The sequence below is a fragment of the Otolemur garnettii genome, unplaced genomic scaffold (genome assembly GCF_000181295.1).
Source record: "Otolemur garnettii isolate 467f Iridium unplaced genomic scaffold, OtoGar3 scaffold00003, whole genome shotgun sequence".
NCBI classification, from domain to species: domain Eukaryota; kingdom Metazoa; phylum Chordata; class Mammalia; order Primates; family Galagidae; genus Otolemur; species Otolemur garnettii.
Window position 1 is genome coordinate 6431278 of NW_003852398.1, and position 20508 is coordinate 6451785.

At 45.8% G+C, this 20508-nt stretch overlaps 1 protein-coding gene across 3 annotated transcripts in view; it reads right to left on the reverse strand.

Annotated features, from left to right (window-relative positions):
- KCNIP1 (potassium voltage-gated channel interacting protein 1) overlaps positions 1 to 20508 on the reverse strand; it is a 374830-nt gene that overhangs the window by 83699 nt on the left and 270623 nt on the right. The gene's annotated exons all lie outside the window — the stretch shown is intronic.

Below are 20508 nucleotides of genomic sequence, written 5' to 3' on the forward strand. Positions count from 1 at the left end.
GTGTGTGTGTGAGAGAGAGTGTGTGTGTGAGAGAGAGAGTGTGTGTGTGCGTGAGAGAGAGAGAGTGTGTGTGCGCGTGAGAGAGAGAGTGTGTGTGTGTGAGAGAGAGAGTGTGTGTGTGAGAGAGAGAGAGTGTGTGTGTGTGTGAGAGAGAGAGAGAGAGAGAATGTGTGTGTGTGTGTGTGTGAGAAAGAGAGAGAGAGGGAGAACTTCCTGGGAACGCTGTGCTCCGCCTGCCTGTCCAGGTCCCAGCATCCCCAGAGGCCCACTTGTCCCCTCCATCAGCATGCCTCTGAGAAGTCTCCCCCTCTAACTCAAGGTTGGTAGAATTGTTTCCTGTTACTTAGCACTAAATTAGAGATTTTAATGTGCACCCACAGCCTAAGACTGGATTGGGCAGGGAGGGTGCCACACTTTATTGCATAAAACCTGTTCTTATACCCACAGGTAGCCTCGCAGATCCACATTTGATGTTGGTGATGAAGAGTGAGGAGAAGGAAGCAGAGGAGAAGAGGTGTTCATTACATGGCTTCCTGCTCTTTGTCAAGGTCACTGAGCTGATCACCATGGGCAGCAAAAACACTTGCTGGGGGCCTCAAACCAAGCGGGGGAGAGTTTCTCCAACTCTTCCCGCCTGTATGATGAGATGCAAAATTCCAAGTCCAGAAAACTCTGACAGATGCCGTACCTCTGGGCTAGTACTGAAAGAACCAGGGGTCTAGAGCAGGGCTGCCTTTTCTCCACTTTCTGCTTGAATGCCCAGTGGCCTGGTTCCCTCCTCCTCTCCTGGAGAGGTGGGTAGGCCTAGACCTTCACCTTTCACCCCACCCAGCTGTGTGTTCTGTCATTCCAAACAAGCAAGCAAGAAAGAAAACCTGGACCTGTTAACTTCCAGAATCAACCTAAATGTCTACAAGCTTCTGGAAGGCAGGGAATGTGCCTCAGTATTGTTGTTTGTTTTTCAGAGATGGGGCAGGGGGGTGGTGGGAGTGGCCATACACAGAGGTATCAGGGAAAGCACCTGGGCTTTGCTGAACCACTCAGAGCCCCAGCTTCCCCATCTGTAAAATGGGACAGCAGTACCTCTCTTACCATAGAGATATTTTGGAGGGCAGGGGTTTTACTTTGTCACTCAGGCTAGAGTGCAGGCAGGATCATAGCTCACTTTGGCCTTGAACTCCTGAGCTCAAGTGATCCTCCTGCCTCAGTCTCCTGAGCTGCTGGGAACAGAGGCAGGAGCCACCAAGCCTGACTTTCCACAGGGATATTTTAATGATAAAAACAGAGCATTTATATGTGTAAAGGCATTCACATATGCCCAGCACAGTGTAGCATGTAAGTGTTTGCCCCTTCCTGCCCCAGCAGATACCCTTAAGTCTGACATCTGATGTCCCCTAAACATGCACAGTGATCCAGCTTCTGCTTGTCATCCTAAGTGGCCAATGCCCTTTCCTCTGTTTCTGGCTACCTCAGATGAGACCCAGACACTTCTGGTCTTCTCTTCTTGGCCTCTGGAAGCCCCGTGTCCCCAAGTCAACTAACCTGCAACCAGGCCCTACAGCTGTCCCCTGCTCTTTGTCTGCCGCTCGCCTCCTCCCCCACAGCCAGCCAGCTCCCCATCGCTCACCCTGACAGTCACAAACGCCTATTTATTTGCCGACTAACTTCCTGGTGGTTTAATATCCCCTTGAATTACTGTACAATCTCTCTCAAGTTATATTTGATTATTTTTCACATTTAAAAACATGAACACAATTACCCAACAATGGCACATGCCGTTACAGTCAGAAATAAAATAGTATTGTGATACAATGTCTGCATCTCAGACAAGTAGTCAGTCCCTAGAAATTATGTTTCCAGGGTGGAGCGGGATCTGCAGTGATAGTACCATATAAATGCATATGAGACAATAAATAGTTACAAAGGGAGAGGATGCTGAATAATTAATCCACCCGCCTCTCCAGGAACGTTCTTTATAAATCTGTCCCAGGCGTTCATTTGTTTTTTTACCGAACCAAATATTTAAAAGTAAAGAATAAGTAATGTCCAGGAAGGAGACATAAAAAGAAAACAATCAGTGGGAAGGAGGTGGGAGATTACAGGTGGTGAGGGCTGCACCGTTGGCTGAGTGGCATTTGCTAAGGAGATGAGGGGAGGGCAGGATGGGGTTGTTCAGCGGGGAGATGGCATTGGTTTGGGGTCAGGTCTAAGCATTGGGCATCCATGCTGGCTTAATGGCACAGACTTCTTACCTAGGCCAAAGCCTATGTGTACTAGGAGAAAGAAAAACCTATAGGGACACTTACAGAAAGTTCTAGAATCCACCTGTCTCCTCCCAAGATGGATGGGTCTCCAAAGACCTCAGGACTGAAGGAAAAGATTTAATGTGATCCAGTCCTAACCTTGGCTTTGATTTCCTACCACTCCCGATGACTTGCCTAGTTTATCTCTGGCAGCCCTGAATGTTAGAAAGTTCTTCCTACGGGGTCCAGAGTTGTCTCTCTGAGACCTGCTTGTCCTTAGCTGTCCCCCCAGAGAGACAAGAACAGCTCCAGAGCTTCTGTCCTTCAGAGACATTATCGGAGACCAGCCCCTACTCACCCCTTCTCTTGGATTCTGGGCCTAAATTTCCCTTGACCTGAAATTCCTTTAGATTCAGAAGCTCCCTGTTAACACATGCTTCTTATCTAGGACCTCACACCTTAGTAGGACATGGGGTTGTTATTCTCTTTGTACATTTTAGACCCACGTGCTTTAACAGATGCATGCTTTGCAGATGTTTTCTCTCACTTTGGGGCTTGCCTTTTCTTTTTCTTCATGATGTCTTTTGGAGCAGAAGGATTAGATTTTGATGAAAACTAACTTACTAATAGAGTACTGGTGGGATATAAAATGTTTTTTAGAAGAGGAATTCTAATCTTTTCATTAAAGCGTATCTGGTTTATAATCTTTATAAATTTATAAAATGCTACAGCTACTTTGGAAAATCCTGAGTTTGCAGTCTTAAAAAGTTAAGGATTCATTTATCAGATGATCCAGCAATTCCACTCTTGGTATTTTCCCACAAGTAATGAAACCAGGTTCACATAAAGCCTTGGCTATGAATGGATAAACAAACTGTGGTATATCCATACAAAAGAATTTACGGTGTTGTGCTGTCCATATAACACTACTTTAGCAATAGAAAAGAATGAAGTATTGAGATACACAACCACATGAATGAATCCCAAAATAACCACGCTGAGTAAAAGAAGCCAGAGGAGGAAGAACACATCCTGCATGATTGAGTTACATAAAAATGTAGAAAATCCAAATTATAGTGAAAAGCAGTGAAAGCAGATCGGTGTTCCCCTGAGGGGGGAAAGGTAGGGTGGGAGGGTTGTAAGGTGGGATTAAAGGGGCAGGAGGAAATTTGGGGGGGGTGATGACTGGTCATCTCTTGATTGTGGTGTTTCATGGGGGTAGGCCTATGTCAAAATTAACAAAATTTTGTACTTTATGTATGTACAGTTTTAAAAATTTCACTTATGTATATCAATATATTGGTTTGTTTGGTTGGATTTTTTGGAGATAAAGTCTCACTCTGTTGTCCGGGCTAGAGTACTCTGGTATCAGCCTAGTTCACAGCAAACTCAGACTCCTGGGCTTACACTATCCTTCTGCCTCAGCCTCCCCAGTAGCTGGGACCACAGGCACCTGCTACAGGGCCTGACTAATTTTTGTATTTTTTAGTAGAGACAGGCTCTTGCTCTTGCTCAGTCTGATGTCAAACACCTGAGCTCAAGTGATCCTGCCATCTCAGCCTCCCAGTGATAGAATTATAGGTGTGAGCCACCGTGCCTGGCCAATATATCTATTTTTTAGAGAAGGAATTATAATATTTTCATTATAGGGTATCTGATTTATAATCCTTAGCAATACTTCTTAAAATCTTATTGCCTTTCTCTCTGATTTTCTTCCTACTCCCAAACGCTCAGCATCTGCTCACTCTGTAAAGCAAGACGTTGCTCTCAGGACAGTGATCCTCTGGCTCCTTCCCTTCTTCCCATCTCCTCTTCATTATGAAGATCCATCCATCCTCTCTGGATTCTTTTCCAGTCTTCTTTCATTCTATTGTTCCTTAAATTTTTCATGATGAAGAAAAAGGAATACATCACTTTGTCTTCCTCCTGGCTCGCTTCCTGTTTCCCTGCTGAATAAAAAAGCCCAGGCCCTTCCATCCAGGTTAATACAAAGGCTGTAGAGTCTCCCTCTACTTTAATGGCCAAACAGTATTCCACGGTGTACATATACCACAGCTTGTTAATCCATTCCTGGGTTGGTGGGCATTTAGGGTGTTTCCACATTTTGGCGATTGTAAATTGAGCTGCGATAAATACTCTAGTGCAAGTGTCCTTATGGTAAAAGGATTGTTTTTCCTTCTGGGTATATGCCTAGTAATGGAATTGCAGGATGGAAGTTGAACACATTATTCACAAGAATGGAGAAGCATGAATCCTACCTACTCAATTTTGATATGAGGACAATTCATGACCCAGTACGTGGTGGGTACTTTCCCAGGCACTTGCGAACTATTTATGAAGTGGGTGTAAGGGTCGCTCATGCTCTGCTGTCTCATCAGTTCTTTAGTTAAGTTCTTAATTCTTGTCAACCTGGTGGTTGTGAAATTGCAGCTCACTGTGTAGTCTTCTTAACTAACTATTTTTTAGAATCGTTTTAGATTTGCAGCAAAATTGAGTGAGTGGAAAAATACACAGAGTTCCTATATATCCTCTGCCCTCTCCCGCGTAGTGTCTGGCCACCCTTGTAGTATCATACCACATTGCTTCATTGTGCTGAAATTCCGTTGTTTGCCTAGCATATCTCTCCCCTCAATCCCTAGCAACCATGAATCTTTTTACTGTCTCCAGAGTTTTGCCTTTTCTGTACTGTCCTACAGCTGGACCCAAGATTAACTTCTTTCACTTAATAATGAACATTTATAGTTTCTCCTTGCCTTTTGATAGCTTGTCAGCTCATTTCTTTTTCATGTTTAATAATATCATGTACAACAGCTTGCTTATTCTCTTGCCTACTTGCTGAAGGACATACCTCCAAGTTTTGTTGGTTATGAATGAAGCATAAATGTCAATGTACAGACTTTTATGTGAACACAAGTTTTCATTTGGGTAAATACTAAGGAGCATGATTGCTGGATTGTAGGCTTTTGTAAGAAACTCCCTGTCTGTCTTCTAAAGAGGCTTTACTATTTTGTGCTCCCCCCAGCAGTCGGGTTCCTGTTGCTTCACATTCTCACCAGCATTCTGTGTTGTCAGGTGTTTTGAATACTGGCCATTTTACTACTGTGTTTCCTTGAAAATAAGACACTGTCTTATATTTATTTTTTCTCAAGAAGACACACTAGGGCTTATTTTCAGGGGATGTCTTACTTCCCCACAGATACGCTGCATAGCCACACCCATCATTAGGTCTTATTATCAGGGTAGGGCTTATATTTAACAAATGCATAGAAATCCTGCTAGGGCTTATTTTTTGGGTAGGTCTTATTTTGGGGGAAACACGGTAGGTATGCAGTTTTGAACTGTAAACAATGAATGTTTAGTCTCATTGTTGTATTGATTTGAAAATTCCCTAATGACATGTTGAACACTTTTTTCCGTGCTTGCTTGCTATGTACACATCTTCATTGCTGAGGTATATGTTCAGGCCTCACTTTTCAGTGAGGTTGCTTGTTTTTTTTTTTTTAACTGAGTTTTAAGAGTTCTTTGTATATTTGGAATAACAATCCTTTATCAGATGTTTCTTGTACAAATATTTGTTCCAAATCTGTGCCTTGTTTTCTAATTTTGTCAATATTGTTTTTTATAGATTGACGTTTTTAGTTTTAATAAATTTTGGCTTATCAATTATTCCTCTCAAGGATTATGTCTTTGATGTTGTATCTGGAAAGTCATTACTATGCCTAATGTCATCTAGATTTTACCCCATGTTCTAGAAGTTTTACAGTTTTATAGTTTACACTTAGATTTGTGATCCATTTTGAGATAATTTTTGCAAAGTGCATAAGTTTTGTGCATATGAAGTCTGACAATTAAGGTCATGAACTTATCCTAGCAAAAGCGCTACATAGCTTATTGCTGAATATCACTATGGTCATCTTCAAAGTATTCTCCTTGGGAAGCTATGCACAGATCAGCACCCCTTTGAAGCAATTCTGGAACTCTTTTTCTGGAATGACCATCAGCGCTGTGATAGTACAGTATACAAAAACACACAATAATAATGAATGCCACTCAGCAAGACACTGCCACGAGTTGACAAGAACACAGCTGTGAGATTTGACCAAGTTGTTTGTACAGTGCCACCAACTTAAGCACTCCATGGCAAGTTTGTGAACTTAATTGTCAGACCTTTGTACCAAGACAGCGCTGATGTAGATTCATTTTTATTCATGTTAATAGCCATTTGTTTCAGCACCATTGGTTAAAAGAACAAATTGCCGTTGCTGCTTTATCAAAGATCAGTTGAGTATTTATGTGGGTCTATTTCTGGGCTCTTAATTCTGTTCCAGGGATCTTTTGTCTATTTTTTTTTTTTTTTGACAAAAGCACACTGTCTTCATTATCATAGCTTTACAGTAAACCTTAAAGTTGGGGTTTCAACTCTGTTCTCCTCCAATACTGAGTTGGCAATTCTAGGTCTTTCGTGTCTCTATATAAATTTAAAATCAGTTTATTGATATTCACAAAACAACTTGCTGGGATCTTGGTTGGAATTGCACTGAATCTGTAGATCATGTCGGACAGAACCAACATCTTGACAATATCAAGGTTTTCTCTTCATGAACATGGAATATCTCTCCATTTATTTGGTGCTTCTTTTCTTTCCTCAGAGTTTGATAGCTCTTCTCATATAGCCCTTATACATATGTTGTTAGATTTATATCTCAATATTTCATTTTGAGGTGTGTTTAATGGAAAGAGTAGTGTGTTTTAAATTTTATATTCTGCTTGCTCATTGCTGATATATAGGAAAATGATTGACTTTTGTATATAAAACCTTGTGTCCTGAAACTGTATTATAATTACCTATCAGTACCACAAGTTTTATTTTTTGTTGTTGATTCTTTGGGATTTTTTTTTATATATAGATGATCATGTCATCTGAAAATAAAAACAGTTTTATTTCGTCCATCCCAATCTCTATATATCTTCTCTTGTCCTAATACTAGGACTTCTAGTACAATGTTGAAAAGGAATGGTGAGAGAAACATTCTGTCCTCATTCCTGATCTTAGTGGGAAAGCTTATAGATTCTCAACATGAAGTATGATTTAGAAGTGGGTTTTTGTAGATGTTCTTTATCAAGTTGAGGAAGTTCCCATCATTCCTTGTTTGCTGAGAAATTTTATCATGAATAAGTGTTGAATTTTCTCAAATCTATTGATATGAACATTCTTTAGCTTGCTGGTATGATGAATTATTATAGTAATTGATCTTCAAATGTTGAACTAGTCTTGAATACCTAGGAAAAAATCCCAGTTGGTTGTGGCATATGATTCTTTTTACACACTGCTGGATTTGATTTACTGATATTGTTGAGGATTTTTGCATCTATGTTCATGAGAGATATTGGTCTGTAATTTTCTTTGTGTGTAATGTCTTTGTCTGGTTTTGGTGTTGGGTAAACTTTGCCTCATAGAATGAGTTAGGAGGTATTCACTCTCCTTTTACCTTCTAGAGGAGATTGCAAAGAGTTGGTATAATCTCTTCCTCAAATGTCTGATAGAATTAACCTGGGCTTGGTGCTTTCTGTTTTGGAAGGTTGTTATTGATTTAATTCTTTTGATAGGTATAAGGCTATTAAGATCGTCTGTTTCTTCTTGTGTGAATCTTGGTATACTGTGTCTTTTAAAGACAGTGTCCATTTCATCTAAGTTATCAAATTTGTGGGCATAGAGTTGTTCATAATATTCTTTTATTATTCTTTTAATGTCCAAATGATCTATATTGGTGCCCTTTCTTTTAATTGCAATATTAGTAATGCTTGCCTTCTTTCTTTTTTTCTTAGCCTGACTAGAAGCTTACCAATTTTATTCATCTTTTCAAAGAACTAACTTTTGGTTTTGTTAATTTTCTCTATTGATTTTCTATTTTCAATCTCCTTGATTTCTTCTCTAATTTTTATTATTTCTTTTCTTCTGCTTACTTTGGATTTAATTTGCTCTTCTTTCTTCAGTTTTCTAAGATGGAGCCTTACATGATTGATTTTAGATCATTCTTCCTTTCTAACCTATGTATTCAATGTTGTCAACTACCCTTTAAGCTCTGATTTCGCTACATTCCACAAATTTTGATAAGTTGTACTTTTATTTTCATTTAGTTCAAAATATCTCTCTTGAGATTTCTTCTATGGTCATGTGTTACTTAGAGACTTGTTTCATCTCCAAGTGTTTAGGGAATGTTTCAGCTTTCTCTCTCTGTTTTTGTTTCTAGCTTACTGCCACCACGGTTTGAGAGCAGGCGTTGTATAATTTCTATTCTTTTTAAATGTGTTAAGGTGTGCCTGACGACCCAGAATATGGTCTATCTTGGTGCATGGGAGTTTGAGAATATGTAATCTCCTTGTGTTGGAAAAAGTAGTCTATAGATGTCAATTATATCTAGTTGATTGATAGTGCTCTTGAGTTCAACTATGAGGTCTTTATTGATTTTTCTACCTGCTAGTTCTGTCCATTTCTGATAGATGGGTGTTAAAAGTTTCCAAATGTAACAGTGGATTTATCCATTTCTCTTTGCATTTCTATCATTTTTTGCTCTGTGTTCTTGGACGCTCTGTTGTTAGGTGCATATACATTAAGGATTGTTATCTTCCTGAAATGTTGACCTTTTTATCATCATGTAATTCTCCTCTTTATCCCTGATTCCTTTCCTTGCTCTGAAGTCTGCTCTGTCTAAAATTAACATAGCTATTACTACTTTCGTTTGATTAGTGTTCATGTTATCCCCTTCATTTTTTTTTTTTTATTGTTGGGGATTCATTGAGGTGCAAAGAACCAGGTTACATTGATTGCATTTGTAAAGTCCCTCTTATAATTGTGTCCTTCCCCTAATATCTCCTTCATTGTTAAATCATGTAAACCTTCCTCCCCTCTTAAAGCTTGCCTGAAGTGACTTGCGATTCTGATAAGAATCCTTTTTCATATAACCGTAGAATCTCCTTATTAGGTAACCTCTATGGACAACAAAGGACCTAATTTTCTGAGAAGCACACATTTTGGGAAATGCTGATCTATATCCATCCTGCATTTCACCAATAATGATGCTCATGTGCAAATTAGCCACTGAGCCATCTCTGTAAGCCTTAGGTCAAGTATAGGGAAGGCAGTAGGCCCTTGAAGCAAGAGAGGCCACTACCTGCATCTTCCTGAGGGGAAAGAGCAGAAGAGACTGGATGCCTGACTCAGATCTTCAGGGTCATGTTGCCCAGGGCTGGGGGATTCTTTGCTCCCACTTGAGACCTGAAGGTCACCTTACCTCAACTCTGAGCACCTGTTTCATTATAGTCACTGCAGCAAAGAGGCTTTTGCTGAACTGCTTGTGACTTGAAGTCCTTGACTTCAGAAGCTCCTTAGTCCAGAGGGAGGAGAGGTGTCAGACTAGATGCTAGCTCTCAGAAGGATCCACTATAAGGCAGAGCAGAGATGAAAGTGACGTGAGAGCCCGCAGGGCACAGAGGAGGCCTTGCAGAGCCCAGTAGACCCTGGGCTTCCAGCCAGTACCTCTTGTTAATGGACTCTTTTCTTTCAATGGTCCTGCATTTTCTGGTGGCTGGAAACCTCAGACATAGTAAGTTCTTCTCTCCCTCCCTTAACTGTTGGGTCACTCATCATTTTTGTCCTGAGATTACTCTGTGACTTGCCTGTGTACTGGGGACATGGGCATAAATCAGCACCTGGTCTGGGTGAGAGAGTCCAGCTCCTTTTCTCCTCTGTCCTAAACCAGTAGATTTTGGACTATTTCTCCAGTTCCTTCCTCCACTCTGATGCAGCTTGCTTGACAAACCCAGGCTGATGCTCACAGGTATGAACACATTCAGCTTCTGCTCAGAAGTCATCCTTCATTATCTGACCCACCTGACTCTGTTAGCTTTATTTCCTCTGTTTCCCAAGACCCTCTATGGACTTTCCCTGTAGGCACACTTCTCCATGGAAGAGAGAGGCAACCACCCCTGCTCCAGATCACTCTGCCAGGGAAAAGTTTGCACTGATAGTTTACAGAGGGTGAGGGGGTAGCTCATAGAAGTTAGTGACCCATCTGGTGAGGGCCAGTGAGTGACAGAGCCTGTGTCTAACTCACCCATAGACATCACCTCACATCATCCCCAGGACAAGCTTGAGAGGGCTGTGGATGTCCCACTTAAAAGATGAAAGTGCAGAGCTCAAGGAGTTTCAGCTCTGATTCCTGACTGTCAATTTCTGTCTTCCATTTGATAGCGTTTCCAACAGTGAGACCAAAGGGTAAAGAAGACACAGTCGCCACACACTGGAGATAAAAAGGACCCTGCCCTACAGAGGCTGAGATCTAATGAAAGACTCACAGCAGCCATGAAAAGTTTGTTCTCTTTGTTCTAATCAGGGAGGCCGAGTCTAACTTCTTGGGCACAGAGGACACACCAGGTGCTGGGGACATAGTGACAACCCATTGTGGTCTTTGACTTCAGAAGTCCCTTAGTCCAGAGGGAGGAGAACTGTCAGACTAGATGCTAGCTCTCAGAGGGATCCACTATAAGGCAGAGCAGAGATGAAAGCAAGGTGAGAGCCCGCAGGGCATAGCCCTAGTGTTTATATTTCTTATGACTGCTGTCATAAATTGCCACAAATTTGGTGGCTTAAAACAACATGAATTTATTCTCTTACAGTTCTGGAGCCAGAATTCTGAAATGTGCTGCACGGGGCTGATGTCAAGGCTGGCTCCTGCTGGAGGCTCATGGAGGAAGCCATCTCCTGGCCTTCTGTGGGTCCGTCCTCCTGTGTTCTCTGGCTCTGGACCCCACATTGGCCTCACTCCAGCCTCTGAGTCACTATCTTCTGTAGCAAAATCTGTCTCTGCCCCACTCTTTTTTTTTTTTTTTTTTGAGACAGAGTTTTAAACTGTTGCCCTGGGTAGAGTGCCATGGCATCACAGCTCACAGCAACCTCAAACTCTTGGGCTTGAGTGATTCTCTTGCCTCAGCCTCCCAAGTAGCTGGGACTACAGGAGCCTGCTACAATTCCTGGCTATTTTTTGGTTGTAGTTGTTATTGTTGTTAGGCCGGCCCGGGCTGGGTTCAAACCCTCCAGCTCTGGTGCGGCTGGCACCCTAGCCACTTGAGCTGCTGGTGCCCTAGCCACTTGAGCCACAGGCGCCGAGCCTCTCTGCCCCACTTTTATAAAGACACTTGTGGATAAGCCCACCTCAAGGTCCTTAATTACATTGCAAAGTCCCTTTTGTCTTCAAAGGTAACAATCACAGGTCCCCTTTTTGGGGGCTGTTATTCAGCCTACCACAGCTGGACTCCTCACTTCTTATCTGACTAATCCTGGCCGAACTGCATCACTTCTCAGAATCTCAGTTTCCTCCAGTGCAAAGTGGAGATGATAATCCCAACTGCAAAAAGGTTATGGCTTTAAAGACCAAGTGGGGTGATATGAGCAAGTGACATCGCATTAAGGGGAATATTGATTTTAACAGCTGCACTTGAATTCGCTCCTCTGAGATCCATGCTCGGCTCTCAGCCCTCCCTGCTGGATCTGACACAAACACACAAGTGGCTTTCATAGATGACAATTTTAAAAAGAGGGGCAGGGGCTTGAAGTTGAAAATCTCCTTTCAGACACCCTCACATCTGCCACACCACCCTGTGCCCATTCAGAGAGCAGTGGAGGGCAGTCACCAGGGGTCCACCGCAGCTGCCACCCAGAGAGCCAGTGGTCAGGGCTGCACGGTCTGCAGCTGTCTGTGCCTGAACATACCTCCCCGGGGCCAGGAGGAGCAGGGGAGATGGGGCTACTCAGCTGCCCTGCTGTGTGGCAGGTGGGAAGTGCCCCCCATCGCTGCCTACTAACAGGAGGGTCTTCATGCTTTGCTCTCCTGGGGCACCTGCACCCTGTGAAGACCCTGGTGGAGAGAGGACGTTTGGAGGAGGAGCCCTTCGGCCTGGGACAGGGGAGGAGGTGCTCAGGAGTGGGGGTCTGTGGATGCTCCAGGGATCTGTGGGTTCTCCTGTCTGCGATATGAGGACATAATCATTTATCCCATCTCACAGATGGGAGAGGTTGAGGGTGCTGCTGCCTGCCAGACATAGCTGACGGTGGCTTAGAGGGAAGGAGAGGGTCTGGGCATGCGGTTTGGGGCTGGGTGGGGTCTTCTTTCTGCCTGCTGCTGTGCAGGTGGTCCCCTGGCCTCCCCTGAGGGCTTTCCTTCTTAGACTTAACAATCAGCACTCCAACAGACTACCCTAAAAAGATACCTTTAAAGTGCTTGAAAATGAGCTATCTTTTGCTCACAGGGCTTTGTGGGCTGGGATGTGTAGGGAGGAGAAACATGAGCCCTAAGACCCTACCTGGCAGCCAGTTATGAGGTGGGCACTTTGATTCCCACCCCTCCCCACAGGATCCTGGGGCTCTGAGACCTTTTTTCCAAAGATCTTTTATGACAGAAAAGGCTTCACACTGGGAAGAGCAGAATGATGTACCAGCAGGAACATTCTACCAGTCTGATTTGGGGAGAACAAAGCCACTCAGAAGGCCCAAACAGCCCCAAGAAAGTGGTATTGTTTGGGGGCCCTTGAGACTAGGCTGGGACTGACCCATGGAAGCAGAAGGCTCTTATCTCAGGACCAGGGACAAAATGACCTGGGCTTCAAGGGAAGGGCACCAGGTTTTTCCTGGGGAAACAGTGTCCCCTGTTCTCTGGTGGCAGATTCTTGAGTGAGGTTCTGGTCAATACCCTGAGTCCCAAAGCACCTGGCAGGTCTCAGGGAAATTTCACTTAGTTATCAGAGAGGGCAGCTTGGAGCAAAACCTGGTTTCCAGCCCCAGACTTACTTCATTAAAGCTGGTGTTTGAGGATGAGTGTCCCTTCATCCCACATTCCCAGAGAGTACAGGGAGCAGCCACTCAAACCACCTTATCGAGATGCATTTGCAAGCCCTTTGGGAGTCCCTTTTCCTAAGTTGTCCTGGGAACCGTAATCTGCTTGTCACTCACATGTCCCATTCCCTTAAAATCCAAAGGGAAAGAATCTGCGTAGCACTTGGTAGGAACTGCCCATCTCCCTCCCTTTAAGGTGAGAGATGGCTCTGCATAGGCTCCAGTCCACACAAACGTCCCAAGGGCCAGAACCACCGAGAAAGTAAAGAGGCAACATCAAAGAGTCTCAGGAGGGGCTGATGCCCAGGGCCTGGCCAGGTTGGTGGCTGATTGACCTGGAGAGAGCAGGGGCTGTACCCTCAGGATCATGCTCCATGTGCCACCTTAGTGAGTGCCTCATAAACCTTTGATATTTCAGTGCCAGAAAGCAAATGTCACTGCAGAAACCTGGTCCTACAAAGACCTCCCAGTCTAACGTCCCCCACACCCAGGTTAGTGCAGTTTAAACCTCATTTCCACTAACTGGAACCCTGACGTGAGGTGATGGGTGGAAGAGCAGTAATGGGAAGGGCGACAGAGCTGGTCGGTGACGTGACTGGTGGGATGCCATGACTTTGGAAATGGCCAAGGCTGCATGCCACCAAGGACGAGGGCCTTCTGAGCATCCAGGCAGGGCTTTCCAGGTCTCAGAAAGCTCCCTGCACCCTTCCATCCCATGCCAGTAGGTCTCAGCCATTTGAAGCTGTCAAGGCAGTTCTTCTGAGCCAATGTCATAGATCATGGGGAGACGTCCCCTCCCCCCCTCCCCTTGGAGCAGGCAGCCCAGTGTAAGCCACATGCACAGGCAATGAGTCAGGTCCTGGCCTGACAGTATCCTGACGCCACCATCCCTCTGCCTCCCCCACCCAAGGCTAGGGCCCCTTTTCAGACCCAGAGAAGTCTCCTTAGGGTCAGAAGTCCATCCCAGGAGAAAGTTGAGATACAAGGAATCAATTATGTCTTACTGTGGCGTCTTTAGCTCCCAAACTGCCAAGTATGTCAGCACACAGCCCTCCCGACTGCTCGTACCTGACTTACCTGCAAGAGAAAACACAGATGGGGATGACAGCCACCTCCCCGTGGGACAAGCCCGGCCTCCTGGACTGGGCCTGTGCAGCCCTCATGTTGAGGCAGACGCAGGCTCTGAAAGGGTTCCCCCATCAGGGCAGGGCCAGGAGGGGCTGCTCCACGTTTCTCTTCATGCCTTGACCTTGACAAAGCCCCCAGCCTGAGAGAAACAGTCAGCACAGAGGTGGGATCCAGAAACAGGCTCCGCCCAGGGACCCAGAGTAGGGGGGAGGCCGTGCCTACAGGCCCCTGGGCAGAGGGTCTCACAGCTCCAGGAGCATGAAGTCACCATCTCTGCTTGAATCTTTTCCCTGGGGAAGCCAACAGCAGCCACCAAGGTATATTCTTTTTACTTAGCAACCAGGGGTTTGTGAGTCACTGGATTTTTTTCTTTCTGCACTACTGCAAGCCAAAAGGAGTTAGCAACTCTGGGGTGAAGTTTTAGTTCCCCTTTAAATGACGTGCTCCCTCCTGAATGTTTCCTGAGCATAGAAAGGGAGCATGGAGTCCTTTCTGTCTATCCCATGCCCAGCCTGCCTTCCTGGAGGCCTTTCCCTCCCAGGATGTCCCCAAGCTTTAAAAATTCTCCAAACTATGAGGAGTGCTGGGGACTGAGGCAGCACGGGGTTATTTTAAATACTGACTCTTCTTCCCAAATACGCAGGAACACGCCTGGCACACACTGGGAGATTTTAGTAAATGTGGTCTATTCCCCCATGTTGCGATCTATTTCTGACTGATGTGTTTATAGAGTAATGGACACACCGTTGTTGTCAAAAGCCTGAAGTATAAAACACTTCCGCTGTCAATTTTTTCCTCAGAATGATTCATTTTAACTCACCTCCAGATACTGGCCTAGAATCCGGGATCACTGTCAGACGGGGGCACAAGGCTCAAACCACCAGGCAAACATTCCCCTGAAATTCAACACAGAGGCTCTAGGCATAAGCTCGCTGAGATTTAATCTTGACTTTTCTACACCCGGCTAGTATCTTTCTAGCCCCAGGCTGGGTTAGACAGCTTTCTTCCCCGCCTGCCTCCTCACAGCATTGATATGCTAATGAATATCGGCATCTCGAGGGCCCACCACTTCCTGGCCACAGGACCCCTGTCTCTGCTTCAGAAGAGGGGAATGACATCTATCTGGTTCTCATGTCGGCCACTCAGGAGTTGCACTTCTCTGTTCCCCAGTTCCATGGCGAATCTGTCACTAAGTCCTGTTGATTCCACTTCCTAAATCTCTCTGGAAGCCATTGCCACTGTCTTTAAAAAAAAAATTTTGGATTAAAGGGGACAAACCATCTGAAATTCAAGATAGCAATCTTGAGCCATGAAGTAGCAGCTATGGGTTCATATTGGCAGACCAGAAAGGACCCTAAGTATATGATTTCTTGAAGCTGCTGTACCAGCCCCTTCTGCTTTCTTTTATGTATGAGAGAACAAAACCCCTTTATGGTACAAAGTAATGATTATTTTGGAGGGCTAGAGTAATCCTTTGACTGAGTGACTGAGACAGGGAGAGGGGATCTGACTTGCGAACAGCTGTACACCTGACAGGGTATCCATGGCTCCCTGAAATACAAAGTGATTAGAGGGGGAGTTGGAAGGAGGGAAAGGTTCCACGAGTCAGGCCAGGCCAAGGGGCCATGGGAGGGGAGTTACGCTCACAACCATAGGTGCCCCGTAGTTACTGGGCACGGATACTGTGTGAACACCTATATTACCTCATCTGCTCCTCATGAGAAACAACCCTGCGAGTTTTGCTCTGTCATTATTTCCATTTTATGAATGAGAAAAGTGAATTTGGAGAGGTGAAGTAAGTCACCCAGGCCACACAGTCAGGAGAGGAGGCAGGATTCAAACCCAGGAAGTCTGTCTGGCTCCAGAGCATGGCCCGTAACCCCTGACTCCCTCATCAAGTATTTATTTTACTTAAATATCCAACAGATTGAGATTTTACATATAACATGCCAACTGTTTTGAGACATCTCTCCTGTTTAGGGTTTGACATCTCATTTAATAAAAATAATGATGCAGCCAAACTCCCAGGGTTGTTTGTTAGGAATAAATAAGACCATACAGGTGGACACAGTATTTGTGCTCAGTAATGGCTGGGCTGCCTGTAACTCTAAATTGAATTGACTGTCAGTCTGGGAGGAAAATCAAAGCTCATCTGAGTACAAGGCCTTCAGACTGTTATTGTTATTATTAACCATCAGCGGCAGCAGTCCCGGGAATAGGAGCAGCAGGAGCGCCTTGGATCAAACAATCTCATGAGGACCCTTAAGAAGAAACAAGACTTGGGCTGCTCCAGGGAAGCAGAGGTGTTCGATTCAGAGGCCCTTTATTTCATGTCCTCTTTGTGCCTCTCCTCCTCAGGCTGGCCGGGTGATAATGGGGCTCCCGGCATGGAGACACTTGCACTGTCTGCTGTTCCCGTGTGGGCCTGTGGGCCCGTGGTCCTTCCTCAGGCTGCTGCTGCCCTCTGCTGGTCACAGCAGGAATGGGTGGACATGTTCTCCCAGCCTTGGAAGCCAGAAGCCTGGAGACCCAGGAGAGGGAGGGTCCTGCTGAGGCTTCTTGGGGATGCAGAGTTGGGGGAAGAGGGGTGTCCTACTGCCTTATTATGGCAGTTTGGCAATGACCATGTGATTTTTCAGGAGCTGAAGGAAGACACCACTTTATGTGGGGTGTGACTGTCCCCAGGAACGTTGCTTTAGGTGCCTGGGCTGGGTTGAAGAGGAGGAGGAAGGTCTAAAGACGGGGCTGAGGGCAATCCCATTATCACCTTTAGTTGACACATCTACCCCTTGAGATACATCAATTATTGCTCTAATTTTCAGGAACTGCCACTCAGAATGGTAAAATAATTTCCTATTCCATTGCTGTCACGACCTTACATTATGGGGTCAACTGTCTGCATTTGAGTTTCACATATTAACTATTGTGGGACCTCAGCCAAGTTGCTTAACCCCTTCAGGGCCTGCTTTTCTCACCAAGAACTGGAAACACTGCAAGACTATACAGCGGTGACTCGCTGGGCTAGCAGGCCCGTGCTGTCATGGGACAAAGCTCAGATCATCAAGGAAATGCAACTGTTGCCAAGATGCCCCTTGAAGCAGCGGTACAGACTGGAACCTGGCCTGGCTACCTCCCTCTAGGGACAGATGCCCCTGAACAAGACTGCTGAGGCATGGGCTAAGGTTAGAGATGGGGCTATCCCTCCCTGAAACGCAAACTATGCATCTGGTGACACAGGCCCCTGCAAGCATCTTGACTCTTGCTTAGAGTCCAGGTCTCTGAGATCTCTGTGCACCCCTGCCCTGCAGGAAACTTCTTCATCCTCTGGGCACCTCTCCCTTCTCTCTGCTTTGAGTTGAACCAAGAAGGTAGACAATGACAAAAGTCTTTCTCTTGGAGTCCCTGCACAATTTTATTTGACATTTGTTTACTCACCAAATATTGACTGCAAGTTTTTTCAGGCCTGACAGCAGACACCATTCTACAGAGGGCAAAAGCAGCAGTGAACACAGCAGCTGCCAGACCTGCCCTGGTAGAGCCCACATTTATTTAAGTAGAGATGAAAGGAGATAGGAATGAAAGGTGTAAACACCAGACTCAAAGAGGGGGCCAGGGCAGGAAGCAGGGAAGGAGGAGAGCAGTGGTGCTGTCTCGGATGAGGTCAGGGAAAGTGAACCTTGTGGATGTCTCAGGGAAGAGCGTTCCAGGCAGAGGGATCATCATGGGTGAGGGACCTGAGGCAGGTACGAGGGTGCCATGTTTGAGAGATGGCAGGGAGGCTGGAGTGGCTGCATGAGGAGGGGTGGAGGGACGAGCCGAGGTGTGTAGATGGGTGCGGAGGTTGCAGCACACAGGACTGTTGCCTCTGGTTTTGAATAGGATGGCAGGCACTGGAGGAGTTTTGTCTGCTGGTGGAAGAATGGACTACAGAGCGGCTGTTTGGCCTGGGAAGGCAGCTGCCTGGTAAGGAGCCCTTGCCAGACACTGGGGTTCTGAGGAGACAGAAACAGGCAGGTAGAGGGATGGCTGTGTCCCGGCTCCAGGACTGTAGGACTCCACGGAGCTGGGGAAGAGCTGGAGAGGATAGTGCATATTCCCACATATGCAGGATATACCTGAGACACATGTCTATATCTTTCTTCAAATAGAAATAGATGCTGTTGTCATAAAAATAACATTTCTGTTCAAAGGCACTGACTCATGTATTTTGAGTGCATGCCTGCTCTCCTTCCTTGGATATGGTCTACCCTTTGGGTGGTCATGGATGATTGGGGTGGGGGCCAACCACAGCTGACTTATGGTGGGATTTTTGCATTCGAACAGCCTGGTTTGCAGGCCTGGCCCTGCCATTTATAAGCCATGACCTTGATGGGTCATTTCACACCTCTTGGCCTCTCTTATCCATCTATAAAATGAGGATTAGGGGCCCTGCCTTACAGGGTAGGCGGTAACCCGGTGTGGCACTTAGCATGATGGGGGGGTCAGTGCTCCTTCCATCTCACTTTCTGTCCCCTAAAGGCAAGCCCCTCTTCTTGGTTTAATGATGGCTTATGGTGTGATCTTGAAGAACCTGTCAGTTTCTTTCTTGCTGAGAGGGATCAGATCAGAAAGTAAGACCATGTCAGACTGGTCCGGCCATTGTGGTCTGGCTCCACACTGTAGGGGCCCAATCAATCCTCTCCCTGTGGATGGATCACTGCTGCTGGCACAAGGGAGCAGGCCATGGTGTCCTGCCTCTCTATGGCCAACTTGCCAGCTGGCCTCAGAGTGTTGACCCATTTGCCCTCTGCTTCCACTGTCCCCGTGTGTCCTTCCTATCCCCACAGGGGTCAGATTTGCTGTGCTCTTCTCTGTTGACCCTCAGTGCCCTGGCGATCCCACCCAGCATCAGAGCTTTGAACACTGTCTCCATGTTGATGACTCAGGCCCCCTCAACCCCACACTCCCATTCCCAGCTGCCTTCCTGATATCCCACCTCCATGTCTAATCAAGCAAACTCCCAGACTTAAGCAAACTAGATTCCTGATGATTCTCTCCTCACAACTGGCTTGTGTCTTCTCTGTGGCACTTAATGGAAACTATTTTCCTGGGTGCTCAGTTGTAACTTGGAGACTCCCTGTCTGTCTTACACCCATACCAGTCCATCAGCTGTCCTGTGGGCTCCACCCTCAACATATGCCCTGAGTCTGATGCTGCTTGCCCCTGCCACCTGCACCCTACTGTCCACGGTCCAGGCACCAACGGTCTTTGCCTGGCTTCCTGATGGGTGTCCCTGCAGCCTGGTGTATCCCTTCACTGCGGCCCAGAGATCCTTTTATAAATCCAAGTTGGATCATCGTCCTCTTCTGCTCAATGTGCTCTAATAGCTCTGAAGTTTCCTCGGAATTAAAAACAGATCCTAGAGAGATACTTGTTTGGCTGAGAGGAAACACTGAACAAGACAGCAGCTGGGGCTGCCCTCTTGGGGCCTGCAGTGGAGAAATCAGACAGAGAGGCGGGAAGCAGCTGCGTGCACAGATAGTGGCAGGTTGTGACGGTTCTGTGAAGACTGCTGACTTGGCGGGGGTGACCTTGGACAGGCGGAGGGTCAGGGAGGGCCTCTCTGATATCTTGACATTTAAGATATCGAGGAAACTTAGAGCTGAAAGGGACTCTTGAGACACTTACTCTAGTGAGTCTTCCTGTTCCATTTATATCTGGAAGCAAAAGAAGCCCAGAGAGGGGGAGTACCTTGCCTAAGGCCACACAGCCTATTGCTTATAGAGCTGGAATTCCAAGACAGCCTCCTGACATTCTAGTTTGTGACTGCCAGCCTGGAGTTGCAAGTCTTAGCAGTGATGTCTGGGAATGGTATGAGCTGTTAAGCTCCTCCTAAACACACACACACACACACACACACACACACACGAAGAAAGAATCACCAAATGTATATAAATAATGACCTTTCTCCTTTTGGCTCCCAGAATATATCTGCCTGGTCTTCCTCCTACTTCACTGTTTTTTCCATCTCGGTCTTCCTTTCTGGTCCTCCCTATTCCCCCCTACCTCTTATCATTGGGGAGCCCAGGCCTCAAGACTGGATCCCCCTTGCTTCCCTCTGTACACACACTCTCTTGAAGAACTAGTCTAGTCTGTGAACTTACATGCCAATGCCCTCACAATGCTATCTCCTACCAGCATCTCTTTTTGAACAGCAGAGTCATATACCCAGTTGTTTGCTCTGGGGCTACCTGAAGTGTGTTCCCAGTC